Source organism: Dermacentor silvarum, chromosome 7 (assembly GCF_013339745.2).
Source record: "Dermacentor silvarum isolate Dsil-2018 chromosome 7, BIME_Dsil_1.4, whole genome shotgun sequence".
NCBI lineage: Eukaryota > Metazoa > Arthropoda > Arachnida > Ixodida > Ixodidae > Dermacentor > Dermacentor silvarum.
Window position 1 is genome coordinate 98,609,120 of NC_051160.1, and position 17,596 is coordinate 98,626,715.

A 17,596-nucleotide genomic window follows, 5' to 3' on the forward strand; every position below is an offset into this window, starting at 1 on the left:
CTTTATTCCTACAACCATATCTGTTGAGAACTATGATTCCGATAGGCTGGCATGTTATCTATATATAACTATATAAATATTCCTTTGCAGCTGCTTCTTTGAAGCGTCAGGTCCCGGTACAGTGACATCACGACTTTTGAATTGAAATATGGCGGAACATGTTTTTAAGGCTTCTTTTTTGACAGCTGTGATCACCTGCATAATGCGCGGAGAAGCCGCTCCTGCAAAAGTTCTCAATTACTTGAACATTGCAGAGGTAATTTGACTTTATCCAATAGTGGACGCACGTATCTCTATAGTAGTGTACCTAATTCTTGGTACTGACTTCTAAAACAGAAGGTAGAAAAGAAGTACTGGTCATTGCCAGCTTGCTTCTTCATTTTGGATTTATTGGTAGTTGCATACTATGGGATAATTAATTGCGGTGGCACAGTGTTTCGTCAGTGTGGCAACCGTTCTTTGTGATATGAAAAAATATAACCCACTGCGCGTTGGTACGTAATCACACTGTTATACCACAATTATAAAATGAACTTGTACCAAAGTTTTGTCGGTGCTCTAGTTAATCATTAACCACATGCCGGGACGTTTGCTTTGACAAAACCGGGTTTTCTCACTTCATACGTATGAGCGCCTGATTTTCACCCTGGAAACTCCTATATATAGCGCCAGAGATGTCATCATTTCAATACTTTTAATGCTATATTCTAGGGCATCGCGTGCTCTGTGACAAGCTCTTTAATGTTATCTGCAACCATATCTGCTGAGAACTATGATACCGTTAGGCTCGCATGTTATCTATATATGCAGCAACGAGTGATATGAAATTTTTGAACCCACCGACTTAGATTGAGAACAGATCTAGAAAGAAGACCTGTCATTACTACTTTCCTTTCGGAGATACATAGTAAAATATATGGTCAATAAAACGAGCCGTTGGAAACGAACATGATGATAATAATATAATGCGACGATTTCATAGATCTGAAGCTGACTACATTTACTTCAACGGGTGCCGTCGTGTTTTCATACAAAAGATAATCTTACTTGCTTTGCTGTTAACCGCTTATTCCCCTAAAACATCTCACCAGAAGCTCAACGTATGTTACCTACAGGGCATAAGCGGCGCTAAAGACAAATTTTTGCGAGTTTTGATTTGCGCTGTAGTGACACCCTGTATTACCGGCTTCCAGCTCTCAATGGCGTGTCACACAAGAGCAGGCTAATTCACAGCCCTTATTCTGGCTAGGTGCCTAATGGCTACGAACTCATTGTCGCCTAAGGCGGATGACAACTCCCTTGTGCTATCGCCTCACTGACATCTTAGCAGGGGTATTCTTACTCTTTCGAAGCATTGTCCCCCTCGCTGGCCTGTCCGTGTGGAGGACAGTATACTAAAGTTAAAGAGAATTGAGAGTGGTGAAAAATACGACCTTTGCCATGTGGGAATCGAACCCACATCTGTCACATTGCATGGGCGATGCCCTACCAATCGAGCTTGGGCGGCTACTATGTTGTCTACTTTCTTCAGTATGTTTACTAGATACAGCAGTGAAAGTGTAATCACCATGGCACCGTATGTAGAACATCCTTTCCACCGCATGCGCCACGATGTCCGCGTTCATAACAGGGGTAATTGGCCAATAAGTCCTCTTATGCTAACTTATAGAATAAGTGATGCAGGAGTCGAGATCCTCCCGCTGTGATGAGCGCGTAGAACGCTGGGAATAGAAAACAGGGTGAGTTCCAAACATTCATTGTATGGCGGCAGCGCCACAGGGACAAGGCTTGAAGCGGAAACCGGCGGTGAAAGGTAATGGTGGCGCTCGATTGTGTGGTAATCACAATCATAAAATATTGACAATTATGTCAAGAAAATATATGGCGAAATACGTGTTTTAGTTTTCATTTAAAAGGTAGAAATATTAAGTAGAAGCAAGTCAAAGTACCGAAAAAAAGATTTTGTTTGCCTTTCCAACTACTAAGGTATCGATGCTACCCTGCTAGCTTGGTAGCTCACAAACACTTTTTGTGGACCACTATATAGCACTTTAAATAAATACTTTTGCTGTGATTTCGGAATCTCCAGATCCTATTCAAAATATTGTGATTACTGCCGAAAGATGCAGAAATACATTGCTTCGTTTAGTATTTGACTTTTGATGGGTACTAGCAGTTTACGAACAATGAATGTGACGTATTGCGCACCAATCTTGTGATGTTGATTGCTAAATTAGTACATGAAAAAAAATGCCGCGTATCTGCATGCTTCGCTGCAAATGTCGTCGAAAGACGATAGTCTTCTGCCGGCCGTACTACATGAGTGCTGGTCTGATCCGCGGCCACCCGTGATGATGTTCTCGTACTATTTCTGTCCTGGCATGATAAATGCAATGGAGGTTTGTTTGAACAGATTTCATTTTACCGCATTATTTCATCAAGCCGCCATTTATGTTTTGCCCTGCCTCAGGCAGCGCTTCCTTTATGTTGAATCGGCCGCATCTGGCTGGCATTGATAAAATTGAGGAGGCGCTGCGTGGGACATGGACGCCATCTGGCAATACATCGGGAAACATGAGCTTGTGCAGAGGGTTTCCTTCCTTCATGGCAGAGGGCGCTCGTCGGCGCGCAGTCGGGGAACGTCGTTCGTCGGTGCGCATAGCATGGCATTTTCAGCGCAGCTTAAGAAACTAGGGTCTTTAGAGTTACGTATCTGTGTATTTTCTATTAAAGGAACGCACCTCCTAATACTTACCTGGTGATGTTGCGCCTCAGATATGCGCAATATTTACTTTGTGATCGATAACGTTCACAAGTATGAACAGCCGTACCAGTTTAAGTAGTGTGGGCGGTAAGCAAGTGGTCCAACTTTGGCCGGGTGGCTGAATCGGGCGACAGACAGACAAACAGACAGACAGACAGACCAAATTTTCAGCGTTTAAGTTCCCCAAGAAAAACTATCGTCTTTAAAAAACGAGCAAGCTTGCACTCGGTCATGCAACGCTTCGGCACAGAGAAACTGTCGATCCTCAAGTCGCACAGGCTGCTACTGCTCGGTATTAACTTGGTTGATGCTAGGTCTTATCTTAGTTTAACTTAACTACGCATGTAGGAAGGTATTCTCGAGCAACCATTTTCGGAGGTGCTTTCCCTTTCGCGAGCGAAATTTGAGCATTACTATGTATAGAGCTGGACGCATCGGCGCCTACGAGCGACAGTATTCCTGGCATGCCACAAACGCAGGTAGGCTAACCAATGTGCGCACCGGCCAAGAACGCTGTTGCTTGGCGACGCTGAACGCGTTGGAGCCTAGCCACTAGATATGAATCGGCCATCTTCGCTGTGTCTTGAGCTTTGCGCGGCCTAGTGCAAGCACTCGCGTTTTAGGGGCGAAGCTCCTTATAGCGGCAACCGTTTGTCCCCGTCGTAGTAGGTAGCCACGTCTAGTTTTATGAATTGCTCAGATGGCGTTGTGTGTCCGTATATGTATGTATACCCATATATACATATATATGTATACGTATAGTATAACCGGAAGCCGACTTCTGCTTCCGGTTCCACTTCCGGTTCCGCTTCCGGAAGCCAGCTTCCGGCTTCCGGAGAACGCTTCCGGCGTTTTATGAAAAAAAAAATCGCGAAAGTTGTGTCCGTAGCACGGAATCGAACCAGGGACCCCTCGCTTCCGAACGCGCGGTGCTAACCACTACGCCACGAAGCGCACATAGACACACGCGCCACGATGGCAATAAATACCCAACATTAACTAAAGGCCGCGTTTCTAGTGCGTTTCTAACGCGTTTGTGCTAGCGCGTTACGGCACGTGTAAGAAGCTGGTGTAAGACGTTGTGGCCTCTCCGCCTTACCTTCAACGCGTTTCGAACGCGCTGCCCAAGGCGGTGGCAAGTCAAGTTCAAGTCGAGGAGCGTTTTTGAATACGGGGGTATACTCTCTCAGCAGTCATGTGATGGCGTCGGCAAACGCGGTGCACGTTCCGGCATGTGTAAATGGCTGCGTAAGACGCTGTGGCCGCTCCCCCTTACTAGAGAGTACTGCACGTTTCTAACGCGTTTGTGCTAGCGTCCCCTTAAGCGGGAGATCCGATGATTCTCTCCGGAGCTTCACCCACTCATCATCATTCACCCCGTGAATATGCTGTGATTTTTTTAAAGACGATAGTCTTTGTTGGGGAACCTAAACGCTGAAAATTTGGTCTGTCTGTCTGTCTGTCTGTCTGTCTTTCTGTTTGTCTGTCTGTCTTTCTGTTTGTCTGTCTGTCAACCGATTCAGCCACCCGGCCAAAGTTGGACCACTTGCTTACCGCCCACACTACTTAAACTGGTACGGCTGTTCATACTTGTGAACGTTATCGATCAAAAAGTAAATATTACGCATATCTGAGGTGCAACATCACTAGATAAGTATTAGGAGGTGTGTTCCTTTAATAGGAAATACATAGATACGTAACTCTAAAGACCCTAGTTTCTTAAGCTGCGCTGAAAATGCCATGCTATGCGCGCCGACGAACGACGTCTGCCACGAAGGGAGGGAACCCTCTGCGCAAGCTCGTGTTTCCCCGATGTATTGCCAGATGGCGTCCATGTCTCACGCAGCGCCTCCTCAATTTTATCAATGCCAGCCAGATGCGGCCGATTCAACATAAAGGAAGCGCTGTCTGAGGCAGGGCAAAACATAAATGGCCGCTTGATGAAATACAACCCACTCTACAAGACATGCCCAGACAACGCAGGGAAAAGACCGACGACCAAATTGCAGCGGAGAAGCGCCGGCGTGCCGACGCTCGTCGTCTCAAGCGTGCCCAGGAAACGTCCGAGCAACGAGCCGAGCGGCTAGCGCAAGATCGGGAGTCGAGGCGCACCCGGAGGCAACAGGACACAGACCAGGTGCGCGACGCGCGAATCGTCAGCGACCGAGAGGCTAAGCGAGCGTACCGGGCGGCAGAAGAGACGCCCGAAGCTCGTGCCGAACGGGTAATCACGGCCCGCCAGGCACAACGGAAACGCCGGGAAACAGAAACTCCGGAAGATGGCGCCCAAAGGCGTGGAAAAGACCGTGAAGCCAAGCGAGCCCGCCGTGAGACAAAGGAAACGCCAGAAGCGCATGCCGCGAGAACCACCAAAGACCGCGAGGCCAAGCAAGCAAGTGCCTACAACCCAGTTTGGAACGGCTTTCGACCACGTCTTCCAACGCGGGCTAAAGAACGTGGAAGTACTGAAGTACGCCTCCTACTTCAGCGTACACAGACCTCTGCTCTGCTTGGTTGCCAATGCGTCGGACGACGAGGGACGTCATGGTGACACTCAGTGTGCCAGTGGTACCAGTGCCACTGTGGAACGTGATCGTGCCTCACACCCTTGCGTCACCGGAGACGGGAAGGCGTCTACTTCGGCGCACCAGTACACTCTTAGCACGGTAACGTTTACTAAAGGGGTATATTCTCACAAATTTGTGCACCTATAAAGAAAAGTTACACAGTAACCTTTAATAAAGGGCATACTCTCACAAATTTGTAACCTATAAGTTGGACATAAAACTGTAACCTTTACTTAAGTAACGTTTAATAAAGGGGCATATTCTCACAATTTTGTGCACCTATAAAATAAAGGACTACGTGTCCTATACTAAAGGTTACTATAGTAACCTTTAGTATAGGTACACGTAGCCTTTATGTATGTAACCTTTAGTGTAGACATACAGTCTTGCAAGGCTTCACACGTGCGTCCTTCGGCGCATGTCCCTGAATTTAGGACATTGGTTCTTCGGCCAACCACCAAATTTCACCGCAATGCACTAGCGTAACTCACTGAGCAGAACTTCACAAAAATTCTACTTCAAGTGATCGGCCGAATTTTTACAATACTCGCTTCTGAAAATATAGGCATTTAAGGCACTTAGTCATAACTTCTCTGCTGCGTTATATTAGCGCTTTGGTCAAGGTTAAAGCACTGCTATAACTCAGCAGGGAAATTACGACTAAGGGTTATAAAAGCTTATGTTATCGGAAAAAGGTATCCTTTCGACGTAGCTAACGGAAAGTTGTTGAACTTCGGCTGATCTTCCGAAATACAATTTTTCTGAAAACGCTGCTCAGTGAGTTACGCTACGGCCCTGCAGTGAAGTTAAATGGGTGGCCAAAAGAGCAATGTGCAAAATTCATGTGCATGCGCAGAAGGACGCGCGGGTGACAACGTGCAAGACTGGATGCCTATACGAAAGATTACAAAAAAGGTTCCTAAAAATGGCCGCAGGGGTTATGCCCTAATTTCTTAAACATGACTCATTGTCGAAAACTAAAAAAATATTCAGGACTAGAGACAAAATGACATTTTATTGCTGTGAAAACTTCATAGCGGCGACAGACAGCATTTGCACGATAATCAATACATTTGGAGACAAAATTTTACTAATTAGCTTTTTTCATTTCTTTGGGGACATGTAATTGCATATTGAAGGCAGCCAGTACTGAAAGAATACCGATTTGCCACAATTGTACCTGGCACCAATTTAGAGAAATTGAATCTGCAATGAAGTGCGTTGCTGTTTCAGTTATTCTTTCTGCACAACCTGCAGCAAAATTATGTAAATATCTCAGCTAGAACAGCAATACATTTTATGGCATGTTTGCTGCAAAATTCTGTAAATATCTCAACTGGAACAGCAATGCATTTTATAGCATGTTCGCAGTATGTGTTTTTGAGACTAATCTGTGGCAGAATGCTTCCAGCAACCGGATATGGAGTGCTGATTGACCAGCTCCGCCGTTAACCACGATTGTTTATTTACATGCTAATCAGTCAAACATTGGTAATATTCGTACTAATGATTATTGCTGAAATTCCGTTGCGATGACTATAAGACTTGTTCCGCAGAAATCAACATTTCGTCTCAAATTCTCTTTTTTTTAATATTCAAGGACAGACTGGTTAACAACGTGTAAACCTTTGCCACCTTGCTATTTTACAGCGCAGGTCATTTACACAAGGCAGCTTCCAGGAATTAGTATAATGCACGATGCATCAAGACAGTTGTACCTATTGAAATAAGCTGGTACATACTTGGTAATTTTGGATTAAATCTGCAAGACACAAAATAATTAATGAAATACACAGTATGTTGCTTTTGTATAGGTGAATGCATCGTATACAGGTTCGTCCCACAACATATTTCTTTCCTGCGGGCCATGTTGAAATTTTTTTGCAAAAAGTATCATGTCGTCATCCCATGATAGTGAGATTTCTAATAATTATATTTTGCACAAGTGGAAAGTATATCTGAAAAGGCGGCACATTTCAATTATAGAGCAGCACCCACATTCTGGTAATGATGTGAGTAGCAGCTGTGAGAAGGAAAGCTGACACAAAACATGTAGTGAAAATGTCATGATTACTTTATTTGCATATACAAAACAAGGTAACTCAAAGCTTTCCCTTCACAAGCAAAATTACATTTTGCCTTGGTCTGTTTTCTTCTTCACGGCCATGAAGCAATAATGAAAAAACCTCTGAGTACCGCGCTCCCTGGCAACACAAATTTCAACGGCATCACGAGGAATGGGGCAAAAAAAGAGAAATGTTGAAGGTTCGTGTACAATATGTTCAAATACAAATACATATAAGTTTTAGACTTCCACGAGGAGGACGATCTCATCCCTGTTGCGAGCACAATCATGTCTCTTTAGTGCTAGTATGTCAGTTGCTAATTCTCCGATCTCCTTGCTGTGTAGTGGAGCCTACAACGACAAAAAAGTAATCTTACAATCTCATAGTTACTTGTTAGCGTCCCCTGCAAACAACAGCTATTACCATGTAATGAAAGAGGCATAAATAAACCACAAACAGATGAAAAACTACCACAGAACAAATAATTAAACACGCCTAAGGTGAATATACTCTTCTGTCTAGGAAATGTCGGTAACAATAAAAATTAAAGAATAAAAAACTGAACAAAAATGAATTCTCAAGTCAGTTCATACTCCCCTCCAGTACAAGTACAAAAGATAACACCACAATAATGTGACAGTTTCACAGTCAAAACGCAATGTCAAGTGATTACAAACTGAATATCAGCACAAAACACCAGTTCCGTGCATGAGGTCAATGTTGTGCGTCCGCACAAGAGTGCCACATAAACTTAAAATTTAAGAATAACCAACACGGTGACTGATAGCGATAAAAAATATTAAACAACAGTGTTTATGAAACGAGCAAGTAGTTTACTTAAATAAAACTGAACAGTGCGAGCATGAGTATGAATTGACGGTGAAATTTACGACAGACACACACCAGCAAATAAATAGTTGAACAGGAAGCATTGCTTACCTAGGTCACATTTATTGCCGTTCTTCGGCATTCATGACAGCAGTCACAACACAAACGATGCTCACCACTCTCAGGTAAGCGAAGAACTTTTACCATTGGCCATCGTCAATGCGTCTCGTCGCAGCGGCCACGCAGCACGCCAAACATGTCCCTGCTCCACGCCCGGCGTCATGGCTTCTTTTCAGCGGCGCGCGCGCCTTTAGGAGTCTTTTTAGTAACTGTACCACCCGTCACGAGTGACTCAGACACACAACACGCTTGGTAAGCGCACGCCACCAAATCCGAGAGCGCAAAAACGTGCTCAAAGCGATGAAACAAAGCGCGACACGACCGTTTCAAAATGACACCACCGGCGATACTCTTCCCGGCATGCATCGCGAGAACTGCGCAATGCGAAGGAGACATGACAGCGCTCATGTTTGGCTGAAGCTGAAGCGCGTTTGATTACGCCCCGCATCTAGGGCAACTAAAAATAATAATCAAACTATAGTTCCGTCAAAGTATCACAGGACCATATATATATATATATCAAGACGCTAGTATTCTAATGTTTCAGGATGTTGCTGTTCGTTTGTATTTGTATGTTTTCTCCCTGCTCATTTGGCCGGCCGCCATTGTGGCCTCCCACCGCGAGTGCACGTTCATCTCTCTACGAGACCTTACTGGAGCGGCTGTCGGCCGCTGTCATGTGAATGAAACGGCGTCTTTCTCGCGTGTTAGTGATCGGGCAAAATTGGTGCGTGTCTGGCGTTCTCTAATGAACCCAACATTTGCTGTAATTTAGGAACCACTCCCTCTAATACGTCAAAAATACAAAAAGAAAGAAAAGAAAAAAAAGGAAGCGCTGTGGCCTCAGTTGCAGTGTACAAGTAAGTCTGATTACGAAGCATCTTTCTCGCCCTGCGGATTAGTTATTCGACCTGCTCTACGCTTTGATTCTGTCGGTCGTCGAGATTTTACAGTACTCTAGCGCGCGCCCACGTGCGACCTTCAGTGTGCGCCCGCTGTTAGTGGGTGTCGCGTTTCAGGAGAATATAAAACAAACGCGAATATAGGGAACATTGATACACAAGGAAAAAATAAACAAATATTGGGTACAAGTATACACTCAATCACCATAATGCATCCGCTTTTAGTTTTCGTGCAGGTACACAAGTCTATGTTTTATACCACAGCCTAAAATGCGTGCAGCGGCAGCGGGGAGCTTTCCATCACATTGAACCGTAGTGATAATTCAAGCCACATCGTTTGCCACAATATTCTCCGATGTATGTTCACTGTTTCTGTTGCTTCCTTTTAGATTATAATGGCACGTATGCAGTAGAGATCAGTGACGAATGAATTGCTGCTGTCTCTCTTGAGCATACGCTCGTGCAAGATTTAAATTTCTTTTTTACATTGTGAAACCAAAGATCCCCACTGGTGTCAATAAAATATTAATTTAGTCCAACCTGCCTCATTCCCTCTGCCGCACAACATATCGTATAGGTTAGTCCCGGCTAAAAACACCACATCAAGATCGCAATACGACACAATAATAAGTAAACTTCCAATCCATACTGTAGGTCCCCTAAGCCACGAATGCCAACTCGTTTAGAGGTTACAACCTAAAGGTTACAAGACATTTGGCGTTGCAGTAACCTTTAAAATAGACGCTTCGGCACATGTAACCTCTAGCCGCGAGGGAAATTCACGAAAACACAAAGATCAAATTTTTTTAGTCACCCTGTAACCTTTATTTTATAAGTTACTCGCAATTATAGGTTAACATAAACGTTACCGTGCTAAGAGTGTAGTACATGCGCACAGCCATTGACCCTTCCACGCAATAAAATACATTCATGTCTCACAAATGGTTCTTCTTTGCAAACTATCATGCTATACAGTATACCACACGCGACCGAAACATTGCTGACATATCGTGGAGGTACGAACACATGGCATGCCAGCAGTGATAATGCGGTAAAATGAAATCTGTTCAAACAAACCTCCATTGCATTTATCATGCCAGGACGGAAATGGTACGAGAACAGCATCACGGGTGGCCGCGGATCAGACCAGCACTTATGTAGTACGGCCGGCAGAAGACTATCGTATTTCGACGACATTTGCAGCGAAGCACGCAGATACGCGGCTATTTTTTTTTCTCCTGGCTCAGCGCGCCGCGGAGAGAAGAGAGGTGGGGGTCGGGAAGGGAGGGAGCTGGTGAGGCGGAGACCGCGTGCGCATGCGCCGCGCCACCCTCCTTCGCCCTCCTGGTTGCCATGGCTACGGCGCGGCAGTTTATTGATACGAACCACAAATTACAGCTGGCTTAAACTAAGGTCCCTAGATTTCCTGCTCCTTTTAAGTAGCGACATCTGCTCCATAGGCTGCCATTATCTTCCTAGATAGCATGCGACAGTCAAGGGCCGCTGCTATCTACGCTGCTCGCAGCAATGTGTAAGTGAATGGGGGTGAACAGCGTTAGGAAGAACATGGCTGCTGGAATGAGCTCCACCCATTGACATTCGTCGGTGGTGCTCAAAGCTTGTCGCTACTTAAAGAAAGCAAACAAATATCTAGGGACTTTAGGTTAAATGGCTGCGCTCTTAAAACATTTACGCGGCAGTTTATCGGTGCGACAGCGTTACAACGTAGGCAATAAATACATCTGGCATGGGGACTGGATTTGCTCTGTTGCCAACTTGGCGTACCTAAATGAAAAAGAAATCCAATCAGATCCAGCGCTAAGAAGACAACTTTCATTCCACAACACCCAGGAGACAACATTGAAAGGACTGCATCTCAACAACTACTTCTCTACAACACTAGAACCAAATGTTACAACACTAAATTGAAGTACCCGTGTTTTTCAGAGGCTTTTTGCAAGCAGTATTTTCCTTTACCAACCAACGAATTCGTAAACCGGTTTTCAGCCTCAGTAGAGATATTGTAAGAAGACAAAAAAAAAAATGTCGCAGTTTCATCCGTAAGGCGAAGCATCAGTTACGATAGCAAATTGATAGAGAGCTATACGGGGTAAGGGTAGTGGTTTTATCAGCTGTATTAACTTGGACATGTAGCAGCACTAGCAACGCGCACAACTGTTGTGGACGCCATAGGCCTCTTTCCCGCGTTCGCATCGAACGCACATGGCGTTGGTAACTGTTGCCGGTGCCTTTGGCGGCGGCTCGGAGGATTTTGACGAGATCAGAACGGGACACTCGTTGAGCAGCGTCGGAAGTCTTTACGACCTTCTCGTCTCGCAACGTTTCTAAAGCGATAGCGCTTAGGGCCGGGTGTCGCATAAAATCCGGCATCGGCAACTGACCTCTGATCAAGGTGGCGGAGAAAATCATCCAGCCACATCGACCGCGCAGGCCCTCCACGTGGTGCAAGCTTTTGGTGAACAAAAACTGAATTTCTCACAGTGAAATCTGTAAAAAAAATGATAAAGTACGACTTTACCATTCGGCGTCCGATTCGCCGTCGAATTGTAATTTGAATGTACGAGAAAACCTAATTCTGCTACGAGGAAACTCAAACATTTCTACCAGACCTGCACGCGTCGGGGAAATAAAATACTAATAATAAAATATAAAAAAGGTGCTAGGGACTTCACATTTTAATATAGGAGCATGTATTGCCCCAGGAAAAACGTCTTTCCAGCAGTGCATTTCAGTTTAAAAGTGAAGCCGACTTTAAGGGTATCGGTGTAAGCGTTGTCGTTGTTTGTAAGCTGGCTTTCCCACGTTCAGTGTTGCAGTGAAAGAAGCCTACTTGCCGTACGCGAACGATGTGATGTGAACGGGTCCCCATAACGATATCGCGTTCTACTCTTAAAGGCGAAGCTTAAGCGTCTTCCTATTTTTTATATAAATAGACTTCTGTTCGTAGATATGTGCTTACTCGCTCCTTCCCTCCCATCCCCCCACGTACTTTCGCACCACGGAAGACGTCGAGTTTGCTCTCCGCCGTGCGTTCGCTCCGCGTTAAAGCGCGCGTACCTCGCGTGCTTTCACGCGCACATACAGCAGACAGCGTGCGGCAACGATTTTATTGCCCTTGGACCATATACGGAACGTCACGGCAACGGCCACGACGACGCCGACGGCAGAAATCCGCTTGGAGTGTTGATATAATTGCTATCACAATAAAAAGTGTACAACTGTCTGACGCATTTTTACTGCAGCAGTACTTTCCAGGGACGAACCTTTGGTATTCTGGCTCTTTCACGAACTAATAGGCTTTAGTAATGAAGATGTATGTTTTGTTTGCGCCGTGTAATACAATTATAAAGTATATTCGTAAAGTAACTAAAATATTTTCTCATGTATTCCACGCAACTCTTGCACTTTCGGAATTTGTGCGTTTTGTAGCATGTCACAAAAGTGCGCTAAATGAAAGCGCGCGCCGCCCATCACCCAACCCCACAACGGAGCAAGTCGGCCCCGCGGCAGCTTCGACAGAGGGAGAGAACGCATACGCCAAAGTTAGCTCACGCGATCAAGTACCGCGAAGATGTTCTCGTCCAATAAGAATCGCCGAAACGTTCGCAAAATCTCACCCCTAACGTTGGACCATTCCGCCGGATTACGCCTCCAAGGTTGCGCAACCACCCCCACATATCGGCAATTGCTGGGCGACTTGGGAACCTCAACTTTGATCCGTACCCATGGAAAGTCTTGCCGTTGGCCCCTTGCAAGAATGATGGCGCTTTTCAAGAACATCAGCTTGACAGAGAGATGGGCTTTCATGCTAAATAGCGTTTCCACGCAGGGCAGCGTTGTCGTCGTCTCAAGTGAACTCTTTTGTTTTCATTAAAGTTCATTTTCTCTCTCTCTTTGACTGTAAAAGTCCATACCGTGACGGAAAAGAGCGACGATGTTGTTTAACCATGCACGACACCGATGACTCAGAATTCGTCTCGTCCATCAGCTCTGAGCTGTCGGAGAGCTGAAGATACGAAACATGGTGGCTTTGTACATTAGTCTCAGGTGACGCTGGTCTAGTCGCCAGCTCCCCGGCCTTGCAAGGCACCGAAGGACATGAACGGGATTTCATTTATGCAGGTCTGTCGGCACAGCATTCTTTGTCAAAAACAGCCGCCGAGCACAATTGTGCTAAGTGCCAGTCGTAACACCGGTCAAAACTGTTCTGAAAGAAACATTTTCAGCCAAAAGGACACACACAAATGGAAAACATATTGCCTACAACACGGATGGCCACATCGTCGTCAATGTGTTCCTTTTTTACAGCGAAGCTTTCATTGCCTCTTTTGCCAACGTTCCGGGCTGGTGTGATGGTCTCATAGAGTTAAGATAACCAACTCTAGAGAATATGCTCGCCATAGCGCCCGTGTATTGAAATCGGGAACCTCGAAGGTGCTGCCATGTTGCTACCCTACGCAGGCGTGCTGGTGCAGACGACGACATGCGATTCAGACCAGGCGCGCGATCAACGCGATCCCGAGCCACCGTCAATATGGTCGCGCCTGCAAACGCAGCCTTTGAGACACCGTAAATTTTACTTCGACATTTTCTAAAAAGCCATCCGATCTTTCTGAAAAACGTACGGAATGAACTTCAAACGTTGTCCGTGCCTACGTGCTACGTGTAAGTGCTTACTTTTGTATAATATGTTGGATATGTTTAGTGCTACAAAAATGAGTCATAGCAACAAGGTGGCGCCTATGCGTTTCCCACTTTTTTCATCCAGCTTTTCCTCTACAGTTCCTACATTAACTCTGTCGATGGTCTTGGCACGCATGCGGCTGGGTTTGTTGCACCATCACCAGATGGAGCTTGCCTCCTGGTCTGCCACGCTGCTGGGTTTCTTGCAACGCCACAAGATGGCACTCGCCTCCGTGCACCCCGGCCGGCGCCGCCACGGCAGTGTTTCAAGGTTACTGCGTATGACACCTGCTGTGCTTGCTTTCCTACGCGACAAAAATGCAGGTGCTGGGCTGTGGAGGCAGCGTGCTGGGCTGCGGCAATATAAACATTACAATCATCCTTAGCCTGACGAGGGCCCTTGGAGCTGGGATCTCAGCAGCGTGCTGGCCACGTATGCAGACATAGCACGTAAACACGCGCCAACAATATGGTTCCATAGCGTGCACTCAGTGTCGAGAACACCCTAGCTCGAAAGAAGCGTCGCGTGGAACAGGTGCGTCATCGCTACGCAGCGAAATGTGGTGCAGACCGCGAAGGCATGTAATCAATGTATACATACAATTAAAATAATGATTTGAATTACGTACATCCCATTATTCAATTAAAGTTTAACACTTCGGCCGCGATGCGCTGTGCCATGTGAGGCAATGCTAATGTTCAACCCTCTCAACATTATGATCAATGACGCACAATAACGCCTCAAGCAAACACGTATCCCTGTGTGTTCTGTGGACTACGGGGACAAACAGCAGTGGTGCACCGCAAGGTAATGTTTAACATTAACTCACCACTCTCGTATTGAACTAAACGCGAAGAAATTACACATTCACCACTCCCAACACCGCTTATTATTGTCAATCAAAGGAAACGCATACAAAGCTTCTCTTACCCGCCGCAGTGCCTCAGTCAGCTAAGGCGTTGCGCTGCTGAGCACGAGATCGCGGGATCGAATCCCGGCCGCGGCGGCCGCATTTCGATGGAGGCGAAATGCAAGAACGCCCGTCTGCTTGCGTTGCAGTGCACACTGAAGAAACCGAAGTGGTAAAAATTAATTCGGAGCCCTCCACTACGGCGTACCTCAAAATCAGAACTGGTTTAAAAACCCCAGAAGGAAGAAGAACAAAACTTCTTTTACATCTATTCCCACAGTGCATCGCATCCGCATATTTTTTTTTATGTCTCTCGTTGCGGCTAATATGGCTTTCAGCGTATGCCATCCAGCAAAAGAAGCCCATTCTCTTGAAGGTCTTTCTGGAGGTGGGCTGGGGTGCAATCGGAGATCTTTGTTCGTTTCGCGTTCTTTTCTGTTACTGCAACGTCACAAAGTGGCAGTATGCAAAATTTGTGACAATGGGAGGGAGAGAGCAGCCAATCGGCGAGCGAGCGTTCCTCATTTTGCCGACGTCAAAATGACGACACGCTGCTGTCAGTCAATCATTTCGATTACGAACACGTCGGCTGCCATGAGCAGACTGCGACGAAAGATGTGAAGTTCGAGCGATCATCCACTCCCTACGAGACCACCTTCGCATGTCACGTCTAGTGAATTGGATTGGATGCAAACGGCAGCTGCGGCTACGGAATGGTTCACCGCTTGACAATTGGCTGCTCTCTCTCTGTAGTTCTAAAAAAATGCATACTGCCACTTTGTGACGTCGCAGCAACTGAACATAACGCGTTTCGAACAAATATCTCCGATCGCTCCCCTGATGTTCACTACAGTTATTTATTTTACTATAAATTTCTTCGTTAGAATTAGGCAACTTGCTGCTGTAGCTGCTGTGTCAGATTATTTTTTAATCCTATCGTTCACTACAGTATGATAGGCTCAGATGGGCAGTACTGCACATCTCGCCAAACACAACGTGCATGGATTCTTGTTCAAGTTCGCGAAAAGTACAGGGATACCGGCGTGTCTTCATAGGTCAGCTCTACGTGACAGCGCCATTGATAATGCAAAATATTGTGAGCGCAGTTGGAGCAGAAGCTGAGAAATGGTGAACATTGAAGATTAACACTAGATAAATTGGTTACTTCCTTATGAGGACTGCTTAGAAGAGCGCACAACCACACTACCTACGTGTCATCTTCATGACTTGCAATGATCTATCAAGTGAAGTTCTAATCGAAGGCTGGGTGTTAGGTTCGACAGCAGATGCTCATAATCGGGACTCAGTCGAGCTTAAGTCCGAGGTGGGCTTTCTGCCACCATAAAAAAGGAGTAAAAGTGGGTGCCCACATAGCTCAAGGTTATCCCAAACATGTGTTTGCGCAAATAAGTTGTAGCAATTACTTCTCTGTAGTAATTTATTTGCTTCTCACCTGATTTAAGTAATGCTAGAAATACATAGACATATAAGTGTAATCTCCCTTCTAATCATAAACGGCAACAAGTGCACTGGCTATAATTAATAGGTGGCTTCCTTTCTTATTCAGGGAGACTTCGTGATTGGGGGATTACAGAGAACATACCCTGCAACCATAGTGACTCCTAGTGATACTAGCACTGGCTATATTTTCTTTTGACAGTGTTAAATTTTTTTTTCAATTCCAGTTCTACAATAGACAGGGACTGTTATGGACACTTCAGTCGCAAACGACCACTTGCCAACAAGGCGTGGCATGTTTAGTGTACACTATCGACGATGCCCCTAAACAATCGTTCAGCTTTACGCAGTTATTTTACAAGGACGGCCAAAGGTGAGATTAGAAAATTTAGTCTTGATTACTGGTTACTAAGCCAAATTGATTCACACAAACCAGAACTGTCTGGAACATGAAAGGAAAATTTTTAAAAACATGGGCTGGCATACGTCTTTCTGATTCACTTAAGGTTACCCCTCCTGAAGGTAAGTATTTACAAAGTTCTTGTTCTTATTTAATGTAATCTAGGATGGTGTACATCATTTCGAAGGAAAGCTTCTTAAGTTCCATAGAACATAATATTGAAACGGACAGAGATATAAAGTTAAATTGGACCGTGGTTACTCTGCAGAAGATATGGCCGGTGCAACCAGTGTGGCGGAACATTTGGTTATCCCCACTAAATCGTCTCTTACGTCTTGTTGGTGATCGTATTCTTTGCCTTTCTCGTGGCACCATCGCATAATCCGCGGCGGCGAAAGCGCCGACCAGGCGCCTTCTGGTTGGCGGCCGCGGGGTATGGCTTGAGTCGACCCACGTGGGCGATATCAGATGACGTGGACGACGGGGAAGTATCGGCTTGAGCTATTTCATAAGTGACATCACTGAGCTGTCGGACTACGCGGTAATGGCCAGAGACCGGGAGAGCCTGTTTTTTTCCGATAGGCCCACACGCCGTGATGGAGACCAATGGAGGACGAAGTCGCCGGCAGAGAACTGTGCATCACGATGACGGTTGTCATAAAGACTTCTGTCTGGCCTGCGACTCAGAAAGGCGACGGTGGGCAATCTGGTGTCTCTTGGCGGCTGTAGCTATGGCGTCGCTAGCGTGCTCCGACTGGGACTCGAGAGCAGTTGTCAGGAGCGTGTCGAAAGGCAATGTCAGGTCACGACCAAAGAGGAGATAGAAGGGGGAGTAGAGAGCGGTGATGTGACGTGATGAGTTGTACGCGAACAACT

The 17,596-nt window shown here is 45.8% G+C and overlaps 1 protein-coding gene and 1 long non-coding RNA gene across 3 annotated transcripts in view; one reads left to right on the forward strand and one right to left on the reverse strand.

Moving 5' to 3' along the window:
* LOC125946888 (uncharacterized) overlaps positions 1-17,596 on the reverse strand; it is a 985,317-nt gene that overhangs the window by 822,808 nt on the left and 144,913 nt on the right. The gene's annotated exons all lie outside the window — the stretch shown is intronic.
* LOC125946893 (uncharacterized) lies at positions 94-16,850 on the forward strand. Its single transcript, XR_007467962.1, has 3 exons — positions 94-256; positions 16,548-16,693; positions 16,757-16,850. It is a non-coding gene; the product is annotated as an uncharacterized LOC125946893 (long non-coding RNA).